This window comes from Nestor notabilis, unplaced genomic scaffold (genome assembly GCF_000696875.1).
Source record: "Nestor notabilis isolate BGI_N333 unplaced genomic scaffold, ASM69687v1 scaffold9808, whole genome shotgun sequence".
Taxonomy (NCBI): domain Eukaryota; kingdom Metazoa; phylum Chordata; class Aves; order Psittaciformes; family Psittacidae; genus Nestor; species Nestor notabilis.
The window spans coordinates 119,260-125,952 of NW_009941569.1; the positions used below are offsets into that span (position 1 = coordinate 119,260).

General features: G+C 40.2%; 1 pseudogene; it reads right to left on the reverse strand.

Annotated features, from left to right (window-relative positions):
* Window positions 1-338: 338 nt before the first annotated feature.
* Window positions 339-810, reverse strand: LOC104410722 (annotated as a pseudogene).
* Between the last annotated feature and the right edge of the window lie 5,883 nt (window positions 811-6,693).

Below are 6,693 nucleotides of genomic sequence, written 5' to 3' on the forward strand. Positions count from 1 at the left end.
CCCCCCACTCCCGGAGGGATGGGGAGGAGAATTGGAGGAATGTAACTCCCACGAGTTGAGATAACAGCTCTCCAGTAACTAAGGTATAATACAAACCACTACTGCTACCAATAATAATGATAAGAGAAATAACAAGGGAAAAGGACACAACCGCTCACCACCCGCCGATCGATACCCAGCCCGACCCGAGCAGCGATCTGGCCTTCCGGGTAACTCCCCCCAGTTTCTATACTGGGCATGACGTGCTGTGGTATGGAATACCCCTTTGGCCAGTTTGGGTCAGGTGTCCTGTCTCTGCTTCCTCCTGGCTTCCCCTCCTCCCTGGCAGAGCATGAGACTGAGAAAGTCCTTCTTTTCTTATTGCTAAAGGCCTTGGAACCCCGTGGAGCTTCACGTAGAGCCTGCAGGCATTACACACAGGCCCTCCCTCGGTGCTTCTGCACCAGAGCATGGTTGTCGTGCGTCAGTTGGCACAAGAGAGGCCGATGTGGCGGGAAGCTGACAGCTTCCTCTGAGGTTTGGAAAAGGGCCGGTTGATGCCGTTCATCTTGTGGTAGAGCCCGCTGGCATGTGCCGTCTCCTGCAGAGCGGGGTGGACATGACCCCACAGCTGACACATTCTCACCCCTCTGAATAATCATAAAAAAATTCTGTGCTGGCGTGCTGGGCAGCTGCAGGCGTCCCTTGGTTCTGCAGGTCGTGCAGCGTGGGGCTGTTGAAGGGCAAGGAAGTCCGGGTCACGGCCATTTTGGGGCTCATATAAGGTGGGTGGAGGCTGAAATAGGAGCTGCCGAAACCCCTGCTGTACTGCTACTTCCCATTAGCAGAAAGGTTCAAGGAGGTGCCATAAGCCGCCGCGGCTTCCTGGGAAGAGGTAAGGGAGTAAAAAACCAATATTTTAAAGCTCTGTTTTTGGTAATAAATACGCAACATGAAAGAAAACAGAATCAGTTAAGAATCACCACTGTCACTCTGAAATTGCATTGAACACAGGCCTAGATGAACACTCAGATTGACTTAAACTTTGTAGGTGAGGTTTATGTTTTCTTTAAAGTGAGATTCCCACTCCCCATGTCAAGGTTATCTTGGTGATAGCCTTTGAAACAGTCAGACCACTTACCAATGGATGGATGTTTAGAAGTTTGACAGTCTCTGCATTAACCCAACTCTTGCATGAAAATGGCTTTATCAAGCCTGTAATTAGAAATGAAATAGTTTTAAATGGTTTCCACCCAGCTTGACTTTCAAAGAGGTTCCAGTTTCACATAACTTCATTTAAACAGAGAATCAGAAGATATAACCAGATACCACAGTTCCTGCTTACTAATTGCCATAAAGCAGAGCCATCTGCTTTATACAAAGTCTAGGTCAGGTAATCCTTCTAAACTGTGACCTTTGAGGCTCCATGGAACTTGCTCTTGATTAAATAAAACCTTCTTAGGAAGTTATTGGGAAACTTGGTGCAGGTTCAGTCTGAGCAGAAAATGAAACTGACTGGATTTCTGTATAATCTTAAGCAGACGGTTCTAAACCAGTCTGTTTTGAACTTTTCGTGGTTTTTTTTTTTTTTCTTGGTACTGTTAATTTTTCATAGCAATTCAAGGTACAAATGAATTATTTTAGTTTTTAAAGTGATGGCTCATAAAAAATAAATTAGATGACAAACATGATTTAAACAAATCCATGACAGTAAAAGACAAAGTGAGGTGACTGAATGTTTCATCAGCCTGAACTAAGCTCAGAATCTGGGCTGGGGAAAACAGCGAGCATCCTCTGTTTTGTGAGGTTGCCTGGCCATTTTTTGGAGAGCATGTGCCACAGCGAAGTGGGGTGATAAACATGAGTGGAGCAAAAGAAATATAATTGCAGCTCAGCAAATAGAGTAGAATACCTGTAATTCCTCACAACTATTTAATTACTAGCAAAGCTTATATCACAGATGCTATTAAGTTTCTCTTTTTTCCATCATATACTTTATTTAAATGTTTGATCCGTTATATGAAAATAGTTACTGTGATTAAATAATCAGTTATTCTGCTCTAGTTTCCTTTTGGCATTGGTGACCATTATTTTTGGCTGACTATCTTTGGCAAATAACTGCCAATTATTCACTGCCAGATTAAAAATAGAAGTATTACTGCCAAAGCAAATAATACATTATTTTGCAGTTTCACAGAGGTTTCCAGTTGAGGATCACTACATATTTTGTAACCACTAATGAATTTAGCCACTTACCACCCACCAAACACTTGTATTCTTGCCTTAGGGATGAGAAAGACAAGATATATACTGCAGCAGGATATGGTCTACCTTTTCCAGGGGCTGGTGTAGGTTAATACTGATGGAAGACACTAGAATGTGCCACTCATTAGCAATGGGTCTTCTCATATGAATTGGGAGATCCTTGTCTACCCATCCAGATATCTGTGCAAAGGTTTGAGCTGCTCTGCCTGGTCCATGGTACGCTGCTCTTTTAAAAGAGGCAAAGAAAAGCTGAATTGTAACTGCCTTCTCAGGTGGTGTATTATGAAATATATTAATATTTTGAGACTAGGTGATTTTGAACTTTGGGAGCTCCCTTCTGATGTGGTAGAAGATCAAGACAGGAAGTCAATCACAGCAGATGACCTGATTATCTTGACTACTTAAACTTTATTATGGTATTACTGTTCCTCTCAACAGTTGCTGCAGTCAGATGCCCTCATATTGAATGTGTGTAGCTACTTTGCATTCTTAACTAAATTTTGTGAAGAAGTATTGCAGTGGAGAAGAGTTTCTTACTGAATTAGGTGATCCCCTCATATATAAGGACTAATGCTTTCCAATTTTAACAAATCTCTTTGAAAATGTCTCTCTGGCAACAGGATCATAAGTCTGAACATGACCCTCAAAGTCTGGGATGTTTTCACTTCTTTGAATGCTCCTCAGAATTGTGCTGGCACAAAAGCCTAGTTCTATACTCCACATTTTTGTTCAGGTGATGGTTTTTCCTTTCCCAGCTGCAGTAATAGGGCCACTCCAAATCCTGAAAGCATATTTGTATTTGGGGAAGCGTGACTGTTCTAGGTTTTGTTCCTCGTTTGCAGCACCATAGAAAGATATGATAACAGTCTACTTTTCCTTGTTCTCAGTTGCTGCAGGGATTGATATGACTAGTGATATAATGGCCTTCTCTTGGCTGTGAAGTGAAAATTTCTTAATCCCTGTACATTTTTCAAACAGCAGAAACTGTTTTTACTGTGAGAATCACCTTATGTACACCTGATCACTTTGTGAGAAGCACTGAATACCTTAAGTGGTCATTAAGTGCAGAACTTTGCTGGATTGGCCTGTGTCATTTTATTAAATAAAGAGGCATCTGAAATCTGATACTCAATATATTCCGTGAGCAGCATTTGGGAGCAAACAGAGGCAGTTTTCCTTGAAATTCAAAGTGCAGTAGCTCAGAGACAACCATCTGTATGCATTCAGGGAACCTGAAATTACCCGAATGCCTGGCAAATTTTTTGTAATTATCTCAGAAATGAATTATGATTTTTCACAGATAATGTTCTAGCCCTTTCATTCCTACTCTGATAAAACCTACTAAAAATCTGTTGCCTATTTTATTCCTTGCTGGGATTAAAAAAATCCCACAAACAGGTAAACAAAAAAGCTTGCTTTCAACAATCTTATTGGAAAGAGCGTGTGTGTGTTTTAAAGATTCCACATTTTAAATACAAACAAGGGAATGCTGAAATTTGGCACAATAGCTTCACTGGAAAATGTTCCATCATTCAGATCAAAAGTAAGTAAAAAACACAAAAACATTTGGAAGAAACAGCAGTGCCAGTGCATAATTTCAGGTATTTGGGAAAGCAGTTTCTTCTCCCTGATGAACTCAAAATGTAGGATATTCTGTATATTCAGATCATTCCATACAGTGAATTTTTCATGGGAACGTTGACTAGCTTAGTTATTTAGAGGAAATATTTATTTTGAGCTAATGAGAAATCTCTTTCCTAGGCAGTCACACAGTTGCCAAATAATGGTTAACTTTAACTCCTGAATGTTTATTTCCAAATAATGAATATAGAATGGGAAGAATAATGTGGGAACATGAACTTAATATAGTGATATGTTAATTTTGTGTAACTAAAGAGATTCAGAACGCTAGATTGCCATTTAAAACCAATGCTGAACAGTCACTTCTACTTTGAAAATCTCTCTTTAGTTACAGAGAAGAGACAAAGCTGAGTAGCATGTCATCAGAATACTGTCTTCAAATTTCAGAAATGGGAAAGTTGGATAAGCACCAAACATCCCTTACTCCTTCAGGCTTAATTTTTGTTCTGGCAACTGCAAATGACAGGGATGATCTTCCCCCATCCCTCCTGGATCTCAGTGTTGCAGGAATCACAGCTGGTTTCAGCACAGAACCCTCCATTAGAACTTTCTGTGCTTGACAGGCTGTATTTGGCAGCATGAGAGTAATATGGTTTCTTTATTTGATTTTGCATGTGATTGATCGCTTTTAATGCAATTTATTTTCTTTCTTGTGGTTTAGCTATAGTTCTTGCTGATGGCAGCAATATCAATCTGTACCTCTTGTCAGCTATGGCTGGTTTATGTAATTTCTTTAATAATTTTTGAATGAATGCTGATTGCTGCATCCATATTCTTTAGGTTGGATGGTATATTCATTTTTACTTTCTAGAAACTCTGAAAAACATGGTAAAATATTGGTAGCTGGCCCAGGGTACAGTTGCAGACAGAAGACTTCACAGTCTTGGAGTTAACCATACAGTTAGATGACTTTTGCAATTGCAATTACATGACTTTGGAGACACAATCATATCCCTGCGCAGCACTGCTTAATGGCGCGTAGTGCAATACCTGACAGAACTTTCCCCTGTGTTCTGTTGCTTGCTGTAGGCCCTGCCTGAATTTCCATTGCCCACAAGGCAGGGTAGGTTTTGCTGTGCACACAAAGATCAATTCCTTCTTAGTGAATCCCCATACCTCAGCCAGCTAGGATTTGCAGGTGTTTGCTACTTGTGTTGTTTTGAACACCGGCTTTCTTAGCTCCAGGCAGTGTAACACCTAAACAATTTGTGTTAAGGGAGTTTTTTCAATTGGAACTTTGAAGTTCTGTGAAGCCAGTTTGTGATCTAAACTAAGAGGTTTATGATGTGACAGGAAAATGTTGCAAAATTTCTGGCAACATTACACATTTTTCTTTCACAGTATCTTTCCAGTAGGAAGTGTTTAATATTCTTCTCTAATGGATCACTGGCCCCAGAGATAATTTTGAAAGTAAGATTTATTTGTGGGAAAACATAATCACAGGAATTCTAGTACATCCATTTTAAACAATCTAATTTTCTTTCTTTGTGCTTTTGGCAAAATTCGGTGCCTTCCTGTGTACCGAGAATAGTAACTTTTTTTTGGGTGGTATTCTTGAAGAGTACAAAGATATTGTCCTGAATACCTTTTCGATCATTATCATGGTTTAACCTCAACCGTCAGCAAAGCACGACTCAGCTGCTCACTCAGTTCCCTCTGGTGGGATGGGGAAGAGAATCAGAAGAGTAAAAGTGAGAAAGCTCATGTATTCAGATAAAGACAGTTTAATAGATAAAGCAAAAGCCACAAGTGCAAGCAAAGCAAAACAAGGAATTTATTCACCACTTGCCATCAGCAGGCAGGTGTTCAGGCATCTCCAGGAAAGCTGGGCTTCATCACACATAACGGCATTTCAAATGCGTCGTGTCGCCCTCTTCTTTCTTTCTTCTCCCGGCTTTTATTGCTGAGCACAATGTCATATGGTATGGAATATCCCTTGGGTCACTTGGAGTCAGCTGTCCCAGCTGTGTCCCCTCCCAACTCTTTGTGCACCCCCAGCCTGCTTGTACCGGCAGGGGTGGAGTGAGAGGCTGTAAAACCTTGACTGTGTAAGTGCTGCTCAGCAACAACTAAAACATCCCTATGCTATCAGGTGTTTCCAGCACAAATCGAAAGCATAGCATCATACTAGCTTCTATGAAGAAAATTAACTCTACCTCAGCCAAACCTAGTAAAATTATTTTGAGGATTGCAGGCATCAGCTGAATTTCTGAACCACAGAAATTCTACTGATCAGTACAAGGTCAAGTGCTGCAGTGAAGTTATCAGCATTCCAACAGGAGGTACCAGAAAACAGAATTCTGAACCTGTTGAGCAAGCTGAAGATGGTAACAGAATTTTTCCCTGAATACTGAATCGTTGTAGACATACCCAAACTCAGTGAAATAAGCATGAAAGTTACTTTCTGTAGGACAAAACAGGATTTATCAGAGGCTGATTGGAATCGTGGAGGTTGAAATGTTATCATGGCTTCTTCAGAAGATACATTACCACTTCTTTCTAATAATATGTTTGCTTAACCTTAGAAAAAGAAAGAAAAATTAGTTTCTTGAACAGAAATCAGCTGCTTTCTGTGGCAAATTTGTGAGGGAAAGAGTTCAAATCCAAGCTCCAAAGCTTCTTCCATTGTTCAGGTCTTACTGTTATGCTGTTGTCTAGAAGTCAGAGCCTGGTTTTCAATGGAAACTTCTGTAGTTGAAAGTCATGTATCTTATTTTATTAATTAGATCCAGCACTTTTTGTCAATATAAGAGCTAGGTGAAAAGCCCTTTCTTGACTTTGACTAGATTGAAAATATCTTGGATATTT